This window comes from Mesoplodon mirus (assembly GCF_964341445.2).
Source record: "Mesoplodon mirus genome assembly, contig: HAP1_SCAFFOLD_4172, whole genome shotgun sequence".
NCBI lineage: Eukaryota > Metazoa > Chordata > Mammalia > Artiodactyla > Ziphiidae > Mesoplodon > Mesoplodon mirus.
The window spans coordinates 1-9,884 of record NW_028293761.1 but is presented as its reverse complement, the minus strand read 5'-3'; the positions used below and the strand labels follow the sequence as shown (position 1 = coordinate 9,884).

Sequence of the window (9,884 nt, the reverse complement as noted above, 5' to 3'; positions counted from 1 at the left end):
TAAATAATAATAGTAATTCTATTTTTGAGACCTTCTTGAGGGTTTTAAATGTGCATGCTAGTTTAGAGATAAACAAAACCAAAATATTAAATACCCAGAAGCAGAATTTAAATGGTGTTTGAGGTTAAATCTCTCCTCTCTTCTTAGAACTTAATGAATGATTTGGGCTCTGCATTTGCCTTAGGCGTGTGTGTGTGCGTGTGTGCGTAAAAAGTGAGAAAGCAGATCATACCCTAGTGAACATAAATGGGGGCACTAAGCTCCTTTGTTCTGCTGGGTTGGCCATGTTCGCTGTAAGGAGGAGACAGCCCTCAAGTGACGGGTTGGGAAGACTTGCATTCATTCGTTCAGTCACTCATGTGGATAAATATTTATTGGCCTTCTTCTGTGTGCTGGCTGTGTTCTAGATTTGGGGGCAAACAGTACATAAAACCACATTCCTAAGGAAGAAAACCCCATATTCCTGCCTTCATGGGGCTTACATTAAACTAATCTATAAGACAAGCAGTAAACAAATAAGTATATATTACGTCAGTGGTGGTAAGTGCTCTGGAGGAGAATAAAGCAGAGGGAAGGGCGGGGGCACTGGTGGGCTTTACGCTCGGGAGCCACATACAGCACCTGCTGGCGTCTCAGTTCCCACAGAGAGGTTCATTTGTTTTGTTTTTTTTTTTTTAATTAGGAGATTCTGGCCTTTATTAGTATGCACGGTGAACACGGGTGTCCTGGCTGTACTTGCCAACCCTCCTATTTTACCCACCTATTTTTTTTTTGTTTTTTTTACATCTTTATTGGAGTATGATTGCTTTACAGTGGTGTGCTAGTTTCTGCTTTATAACAAAGTGAATCAGTTATACACATGTTCCCATATCTCTTCCCTCTTGCGTCTCCCTCCCTCCCACCCTCCCTATCCCACCCCTCTAGGTGGTCACAAAGCACCGAGCTGATCTCCCTGTGTTCATTTGGATTTCACCCTGCCTTCTGAAATGTCATCCTGGAGGTGGGAATGATTAAACCACGTTAGTCGTTTGCTTCTTAGCGTGAATCTGTCTTAGATTATTTCCTTTGAGCAAATGTTAGTTGAGAGAGAATTTGAGGTAGTGGATGTCTGGGGAGAGGGTGGGAGGGGTCAGAGGTATTGGGATGGGTGGCGTTGTCTCCTGCTTCTGAGTCGGACCTCCTGCTGCTCAGGGACCACCCCCCAACCCCCATGGTCCTTGCACTGCATTACTGCTCCTTGGAATTGCCTGGCCAGCCCTTCAGTACCTTCTTGCTCCATGGCATTGCTTGTTTTTTTCCTGGGGATGCTAATTGGAGAAAGCAAACTCTACGAAATGCTTTGCTCTTAGCTTTTTAGGAGAAGTGCACTGTAAAATTAAGGCATTATTCTCTGTCTGGTTAACCTTCCTGACTGTTTGGTTTATCATTTTGCTTTCTGTTTTCCACATGTTACTGTCAGGTTACTATTATTATTTTTTTTAATGTGGAGCCTGCATGTGTCTTTAGGGATATCTTTGTCTATTTACACGCTCCGACTCAAAACATAAATCATTCTAAATGAGGAAGGATTCTAATTCCTCTCGCTCCCCGGCCCCATGGCTTCAGCAGGGTTCTGGTAACGCTCCCCCTGCGTGTCTGGAGCAGTATCTGCAGCGTGCTGCTGACCCGAAACCGCTGAGACGGAAAGCTTGCCCCAGATTTAGCTCTGCGGCCCGCCAGGCTCTGGCAGGGATGTGAGCGTAGGAATTTGTACTTCTTCCTGCTCGATTCTCAGCAATTCCCCTTTGCTTCAGCGGGCACCAGAATCCAGGTTTCTAAGAAGTTGTATTCCATATGCATCTGTCTTGTGGTTTATAGCTACAGACACGAATGGTATACTCAGATCCTAACTCCTTTGATGTAGTATTTCCTTAGCTGGTAACCTGAGCATGGTGCCTTCACACGGATGGATAATCTTAAGTCTGGAGAAAGGCAGCCTGCGGTCCTAGTTTGTAGCAATTGCAGGTGCTTTTTAAAATGAGGAAAATTGATCATGTTAAACTATGATTTTTTTTCCCCATTTGAAGTAAAACTGTTGAATATGAGAATGAATCCTTATTGCTGATTCTAATGTAAAAATGTTTCTCTTTTTTTCCAGCTTTTGCTTTGGTTTCTAAAGATGTGAAGAAGGAGGTCAAACAGTCTAAGGTACTAATTGTAAAGTCAAATCTATTCCTCCTATCTGAGATTTGTCTGTATTTTCTTTAATAGGAGCTGTAGTGATTTCATCTTTCAATGAATTAATGAAATGTTGGTTAACATAGATTTTTGAACCCACAGCAGCAACTTACAGATAGGCTTGCTTTAAAAAAAAAAAAATCCTTTATAGTTAAGGCAGATCCACTTGGTTTTAAATTTCATTTTAAGAAAAAAGGTGCTTGGTTATGAAGCTAGACATTTTAGAAGTCTTGCTTGGGTACCGTAGTTTTCTCCAGTCTTACTGCAACTTAACCTTGGCCTTAATTTTCCCAGCCTGTGAAAGGAATCTGCTGTGTCAGGGTCACAAGAGCCTGAGTATCCCTCACCTTGAAGGTGGCACCGTCTGAGAGGGCATCCTGGGGACTGGTCAAGAGACCCCAAATGTGACTGCCAGGCTCCTTGCACAGTCAGAACCCGAAACCAAGATGTGGGGGCCCATGGAGAGGGGATAGCACTTTTCCAAATCTCAGAGCTGCTCCTTTTCCATCATTGGTCGCATTCAAGAACTGCGTCTAAATTTTACCATTTGGGGTTGCGTTAGATCAGTTTAGCATATGAGAAAGAGAATATTTTAAAAATATGAATTGTTTTTGTCACATTAATTAAGGCTCAGTTGACTATTTTTTTTACCTTGCAATTTAGTATAAAAGCATTTTTAAATAGAATGTTTCTTTTACCAACAGAGTATGATTGTTCTAACTATACCATGGGATCCCTAAATGCGAGTAATAATTCCTTACGGTTTTAAGATTCTTTGTGATTAATAAAGCATTTTCAGGCATTTCATTTAATTTGATTTTCTCAGTCATCATGTTATTGCTAAGCAAAGCAGGCATCCCCATGGAGAGCAGAGAAAATTTACCCTTGGAGAAGTGAAGTGATTTGATCGAGGTCACAGGATTGTTAAAAGGTGAAGTCGGAATCCAAATTTTCAGACTCCTTGAATTTTTCACACTGCAATTTTGTATTACATTGTCACATGCATTGTCACGTGTGTGTTTGGCAATAATGAGGCTCATTTATAATGAATTTAAGGGTTATTAATAGGGAATTAAAACTTTGTGTAATAAATTTAGAAATTTTAGCCCATTCTTTCAAATGGAGGTTTTTACTAATCTTTTCAAAGGAGGAAATATATATATATTTGGCCTTAAATACATATATAAATAGAGATAGAGATAAGGTGAGTCCTATATCTTAGTGTCATCTTTCATGCAAAAATATCAAAGCCCTTGAAGAATGCCGTTAACCCCATCTGTGCTTAGGCCGCCGAGCCGAAAAGCCATTAATCCCATGAGGAGCGGCAGTGATAAAATGTCTACTGTAGCCCATACCCAAGGCTGGGAGATGGAGGAGAATCAATTTGTCCAAGGTCATCTGTAGATGAACCTGAGATAGGAGTTAAGGCTCTTTCTAATAACCGCATGAATCCGGGATTATCATTAGTTTATCACTCTTAGCAGAACTGATCGGGGTCTGACACTGCTGCCCAGAAGGCCGCCTTCCGTCCTGCTCACCGCACTGCTCGCTTTGCTCAAGGGCTCTGGTTCCCTAGAACTAGGCCAGCCCTGCTCAGGGCTGGGGTCCTTCCCCAGACCGATCACATTCACTGGCTGGCATCTGGTGGCTTCATACCAGAATCCCGAGGCTGCCAGTCCCCTGGCATCCTGCCTGGCGCTTGACCTCTGGCCCAGGCTCCCCTCCTGGGCTCCTGGTCCCTGGCTCTGTCAGATTCTGACCCACCCCAGCTTTCCATGGAGCCTGCCGTCCCAGGTTCGGGCTCAGGCTGCTACCTCAGCCAAGCCACCAAACTGTCTTCCAGTGGCAGTTTTGCACGGCCTTACATTCTGTGCTGGCTTGTGATCCTGGACCCTGTGGGACGTAGGCTTAGAGCCGGGCTCTGGAGCCAAACTGCTGTGGTTCGCGGCCCTTCTACAACCCTGAACCCCTGCGGGACTCACCAAACCTCACCGTGCTCATCCTCCTCGTCTGTAAGACGGGGTCACAGGACTGCCCTCAAAAAGCTGTTTTGAAGATGAAGTGGGTGTGTGTGTCCACCACATAGAGCAGTGCCAGTCCCTGTTTAAATGTTGACCTGCTATCACAGCAAGAAATGTCTTATGCAACCTTTCAAGAGGTACCCACACAGATCAAAGTAACAGAGGAACAACAGACCTTACTGCTTTTATCAGTTAAATTTCTGTTATGGTGGTTGTTGACTTCATATGAAGCGGATGATGAGGATGATAAAAAGAGTAGGAGTTAATACTTACTGAGCATTTGCTTTGGGCAGACATGACGTCATCTAACGAAACCCTCACAGCAACCCTGGCAAGTAGGTCTTGTAATTGTGATTCCTATTTCACTGAAACCGAGCCCTGAACTAGTGCATGCTAGAGGCATAATTAGGGCACGGGCCCAGCTTACAACTGAGTGTAATGATGACCACATCTGACTCATTCATTTTATTCGAGATCTAGGGGTTGGTGATTGTTTGCAACCATGTAGAAGATGCCAGTTTACGTCTCTTTCTTCTTAAAAGATTTCATAACAAATTCTTTGAGGTTGTTTTATCTTCCTTTAATGAAGGATTTATAAACTAAGCATTGCATATATGGATTGCAAGTGTTGAAATCTGTTGTGCCTTAAAAATAAAACCTGCACGGAAGGGTGACTTGGATTTGTCTTTTCCTGGCTAGGGTAGGAGCTGTCTGGGGGGTAGATGCCCTGGCAGCAAATGTCTTTCCTGTCTGAGCAGCAATTCCATTGACTTAGAAAACTTGGACAGTGAGCACATCTGGATGGGTATTGATAGTCAGTGTCAGAAACATGCGGCAGCAGAGATAATAAAACAAACCATGTGTTTCTTCTTAGGAAGAACTAAGCCTTTTCACGAGGGAAGCTGGAGACAGAATTTTCAATGTTCTGTCAGTTCGTTCATCTAGTCTAATTTTCTTTCTCAAAGGGGAACTTACTGAAGACCATTCTGGTTCCGTTTCAGTTCACCTACTTCAAGTATTTCTCGGATATTTTATTTTTACAGTTTACATGTCCTAGCTATTGTGTCAGGCAGTCGGAGCTGCAGTGCTTAATAACAAATAGAAAGCTGTGGAATTTTGGTTGATTTTCTTTGGTTTTGCCAGGGCATCCGGTAGAAAGTCCAATTCCCGTCCCAGCTTGTTTAGTCTGGAATCGCTGAGTTCAGGGTATTTTTTGTGCTCTTCTTCTGGAGAAAGGTGGCTTTTATTGTAGGTATTACTCTTACTGTACTCTCAAAATATATGTCCATCTAATGACACATATTTTCTGAAGAACGCCTCTGGGGGAGGACTGGGCATGCGCTATCGGTGGGTGTAAGGAAGGAACGCTGGAAAGAAGACAGAGACCTGGAGTTTAATCCTGGCTCTGTGGCTGGAATGGCTGTTGGACGTTGGGCAAATCCTGTATCTTTCTGAGCCTCCCTTACTTGCAAAAGGGGAGTGTTGGATTGGATCACCTCCCGTGCTATTTTTTAAAAATTGTGGTAAAATACACATGGCATAAACTTTACCATTTTAACCATTTTTAAGTGTACAGTTCAGCAGTGTTAAGTATATTCATACTGTTGCACAAGCAGTCTCCAGAACTCTTTTCATCCTGCAAAACTGAACCTCTGCACCCAGTAAGCCACAATTCTCCATCCGCCTCCCCCAGCCCCCCACCACCCTGCTTTCCCTCTCTGTGAGTTCAGTGGTCCTAGGTACCTCCTGTAAGTGGAGTCATACAGTCTCTGTCTTTTTATAACTGTCCTATTTCACTTAGCATAATGTCCTCGAGGTTCATCCACATCGTAGCAGGTGTCAGAATTCCCTTCCTTTCTAAGGCCGTTGTATGGAGGGACCCCATTTTCTTCATCCATTCCAGTGCTATTTTTAAATCTAACATCTCCAATTTTCCATTATCCTCATCTGGCAGCCAAAGCTGTGGCTTGGCCAGGAGAAGGCAGCCTGGCCGAAGGGGAAGCCGAGGGTTTCCTCCCCAAGCGCAGGCCATGCTCCTGGCCAGAGGGGCAGTGGGTCCACACGTGCTAACCTAGGACGATAGCCTGGCTCTGCTTCAGCACCTGTAGGGGAGTGGCTTGAGCTTCCCCGTCTTCTTTAGTGGCTCTCCTGAAAAGAGTTTTATCAGGATTAGGTAAAGTGTCACTTGATCCCGAGGTACAGCAAATCAGTACGTAACTCTGAGGTTCTTCTCGACTCGGTGGTATTTCTGTTCTTGAGACAAAGATAATTTCAGAAAATGCTACCGAAGGTGGCTGCTCCCCTGTGTTCCTCCCCCTCTCCCCATCTGCTGTCACGGTCCCTCCTGCATCCTAAGAGGACACGTCTCTGTGGCAGTATCTTGGCTTTTAAGCTGTTCCAGTTTTGTTGATAAAGGCTCACAACTGCACTTCTTGTTGGAGTCTGTGAAGAAAATGGAGGGGTATTTGCCACCATCCATTTGTCATAATTATAGCATGTAGCGGTTGCAAATGGAAAGGGGCAGTTAGGGAGAAAATTCCTTCTGCCAGAGAAGACAATGAAAGTGGCAGATTTAGCTGCTGACACCCTGTGCTTTGTCAGAGAAGTCTTTGAAGAGCTCCTCCCCTGGTTTACTCACGATCAGGATCAGGTACTTCTGTGCTCATGTGCCCACGTCCAGATTTCTGCGTCTGAAGCTCTGCAGCTCTGAGACGTCCCTTCTGTGCTCATGAAATCTCATGAGCCCGAGGCTGACCCCCTCCATGGTCCTACTCAGGCCCTCAGGGCTGCTTCTCAGGTAGGAGAGAACACGGTGGTGTCATTCTTTTTTCTTTTTTTTTGAGATATACCACGCAAGCACAATATTTATTTATTTATTTTCTGGCTGCACTGAATCTTCGTTGCGGCACGTGAGTTTCTCTAGTTGTGGCACACGGGCTCAGTAGTTGAGGTGTGCAAGCTTAGTTGCCCCGTGGCATGTGGGATCTTAGTTCCCCGACCAGGGATCGAACCCACTTCCCCTGCATTGGAAGGAGGATTCTTAACCACTGGACCACCAGGGAAGTCCTGGTGGTGTCATTCTTGACGGCGGTACGTCTGAGCCCCCAAAATGTTAAATATGATAATTAATAGAGCTCATTTACCTGAGGAACATACAGCTAGAGTCGGTACTATCTCTGATACGTTTGTAATGCTTAGCATTTACAAGTTTTTAAAATTAACCCTCCCAGAGCATCATGAACCATCTTACTCGGGAAGAGAGCCTCACCTCAATTCAGTGACTTGCTCAGGATCACATAAGAGAGGACCGGCCCCATAGGAATCTTCTGCTGTGATGCAGAAGTATTGATATGTTGTTGCTGCTTCCCCCCCTCACCCTTAATTTTGGTCTCTTTGTTTAGGGAAGCATTTCCAAGATCTCATTTTCAGTGTCTACCCCCAAATGTTGATATGTACCATACATATTTATTTGGTGTATTGCTAGTTTTGTTATGTGACGAGATTTATCTTTTTCTCTTTTATTTAAAATACAGAATTTGGAGAAAAGTGGTATATCAGAGAAAAATGACATAGGTGAGTAATGATTTCTTTTTTAACTTAAGAGTATGTATCCAGGTGTATTTCTTGTAAATCATATTTCAGTGAAGTGAATTTTCCTTTCTGATTTTATTTATGGGATAAATATTGTTGTCCAAATAGTCGGTCTTTGGCTCAGTCTGGCGTTTACCCTCATGAAGACACAGGGAGAACACTTTTCAGATTGACATATTGGAAGTAACAGCTAATACGTTGGATTTAATTCCCTCGGCCACAGTTTACTGAGTTGCTAATAAGGACAGATTCCCATGCCAGAGGGGCCACTGTGCGGATGCAGAGGCGAATGAGACAGAGGCTGTTCTTAGGGCTGCACACTTCACGGGATGAAGGGTCAGCCGTGGCCTTTGCTCACGTGCCCTCCGCTTGGAGCTGGGTCGCCACTGCTGACCTGCAGGCAGCACGCCCGTCCCCTTCGGGTCAGCTTGGCAGCCGCGTCTTCTGTTAAACCATGGGGCGAGGCCGCTCCTGGCTGCCTTGCAGACACACTGTACCCGCCTCACAGCCCATCAGCACCCATATCTGCACTCCCTTTTACACACATCTTTCTCCCCATGTATTGTGAGCATCTTCAGGGGTGTGACCATGAGTTCGGATACGGACTCCGTGGGCAGCAGGCCCCAGGGTGTTGATGGGAGGGCAGGGCCGCGCCTCTGTGTGTTGGGTCTCTTCCTAGAGGGTGTGAACTTGATCATCGTCAGCCACCCCAGGGTGGGCCATGGAGACCTGGGAGGTGGGCCTTTGGATGGGGGAAAGGGACGCTTTCCTTCCTAGGCCCTCCTTGCCTGGGCCTGGGTTCTGAGGCGTCTAGAAGGCAGGAGAGGCCCCCCTGCGGGTGGCAGGGATCTGAGAGCAGCCGTGTTTAAGGAGCCACAGGGGTTCATTGCTCCGCCTTCCCTGCATTACAACACCCTGTGTGGCTGAGCCTCTCCTCACGGGAGGAGACTTAAAATCCTCAGAGATTTTACCTCTGCGGCCAACCCTTGTGCATTTGGTCATTTGGCTGTGTGTTGATTTTGTGGGAGCTGGTGGGCCTCCTCGTAGTAAGTGGTTCTTAAATGAACAATGGCCCTCATCTGGAATGTGGTCTTGAACGTACCTGGGGAGCTGCCTGAGCAAGTGAATCTACAGTCTCCAAGTTGCAAATGGCAAATCCAGTGATACTGAACTTGGTATCAGTTCATCTGAAAAACGACTCAGGGAGCTTACTTGCTACAGTCTTAACGTCAGTCTACAGGACCGGGGTGGCGGTGGGGCTACTAAAGCAGCCATCCCAGCAGAATCAGTGCCTGCATCCTGGTCTCACAGTGCTCAGGGCCGGGTGACCGACTCTAAGCATGGGGTGGTCTTTCTTCCTCTTTCGACTCATTGCCTAATCAATACATGCACTGGTGACCATGGTTCTCACCAAGTATGACATCACTCGAGTGGCTCTTCCTGTGTGTGTGTGTGTGTGTGTCCGTGTGTCCCCATCCCCCAGCCTGAAGTCCCAGGCACTTGTTATGCAGCTTTTGTCAGAAGACCATCACATTGATTTCACATCGGAAAAACACCAGTGTGAGATAATTTTTGACTGGGAGAGATTAGTACTTAGTGGAATGGTTGGTGCATGGTATATACTCAGAAACGGGAGAATTAGAGAACCTTCGATTGCTTTTTCTTTTTGTGAATTTTTGAATTGTATTTTATTTTTTTTTTTGTACAGCAGGTTCTTATTAGTTATCCATTTTATACATATTAGTGTATATATGTCAATCCCATTCTACCAATGCATCCCCCCACCCCCACTGCTTTCCCCCCTTAGTGTCCATACGTTTCTTTTTTTTTTTTTTTTTTTGTGGTACGCGGGCCTCTCACTGCTGTGGCCTCTCCCATTGAGGAGCACAGGCTCCGGACGCACAGGCTCAGCGGCCATGGCTCACGGGCCCAGCCGCTCCGCGGCATGTGGGATCTTCCCGGACCGGGGCATGAACCCGTGTCCCCTGCATCGGCAGGCAGACTCTCAACCACTGCGCCACCAGGGAAGCCCCATACGTTTCTTTTCTACATCTG

General features: G+C 45.6%; 1 long non-coding RNA gene across 1 annotated transcript; it reads left to right on the top strand.

Annotated features, from left to right (window-relative positions):
* Nucleotides 1–926: 926 nt before the first annotated feature.
* Nucleotides 927–7,811, top strand: LOC309798547. The gene is made up of 3 exons (XR_014293188.1): nt 927–1,000; nt 2,138–2,187; nt 7,772–7,811. It is a non-coding gene; the product is annotated as an uncharacterized lncRNA (long non-coding RNA).
* The last annotated feature ends 2,073 nt before the right edge of the window (nt 7,812–9,884 follow it).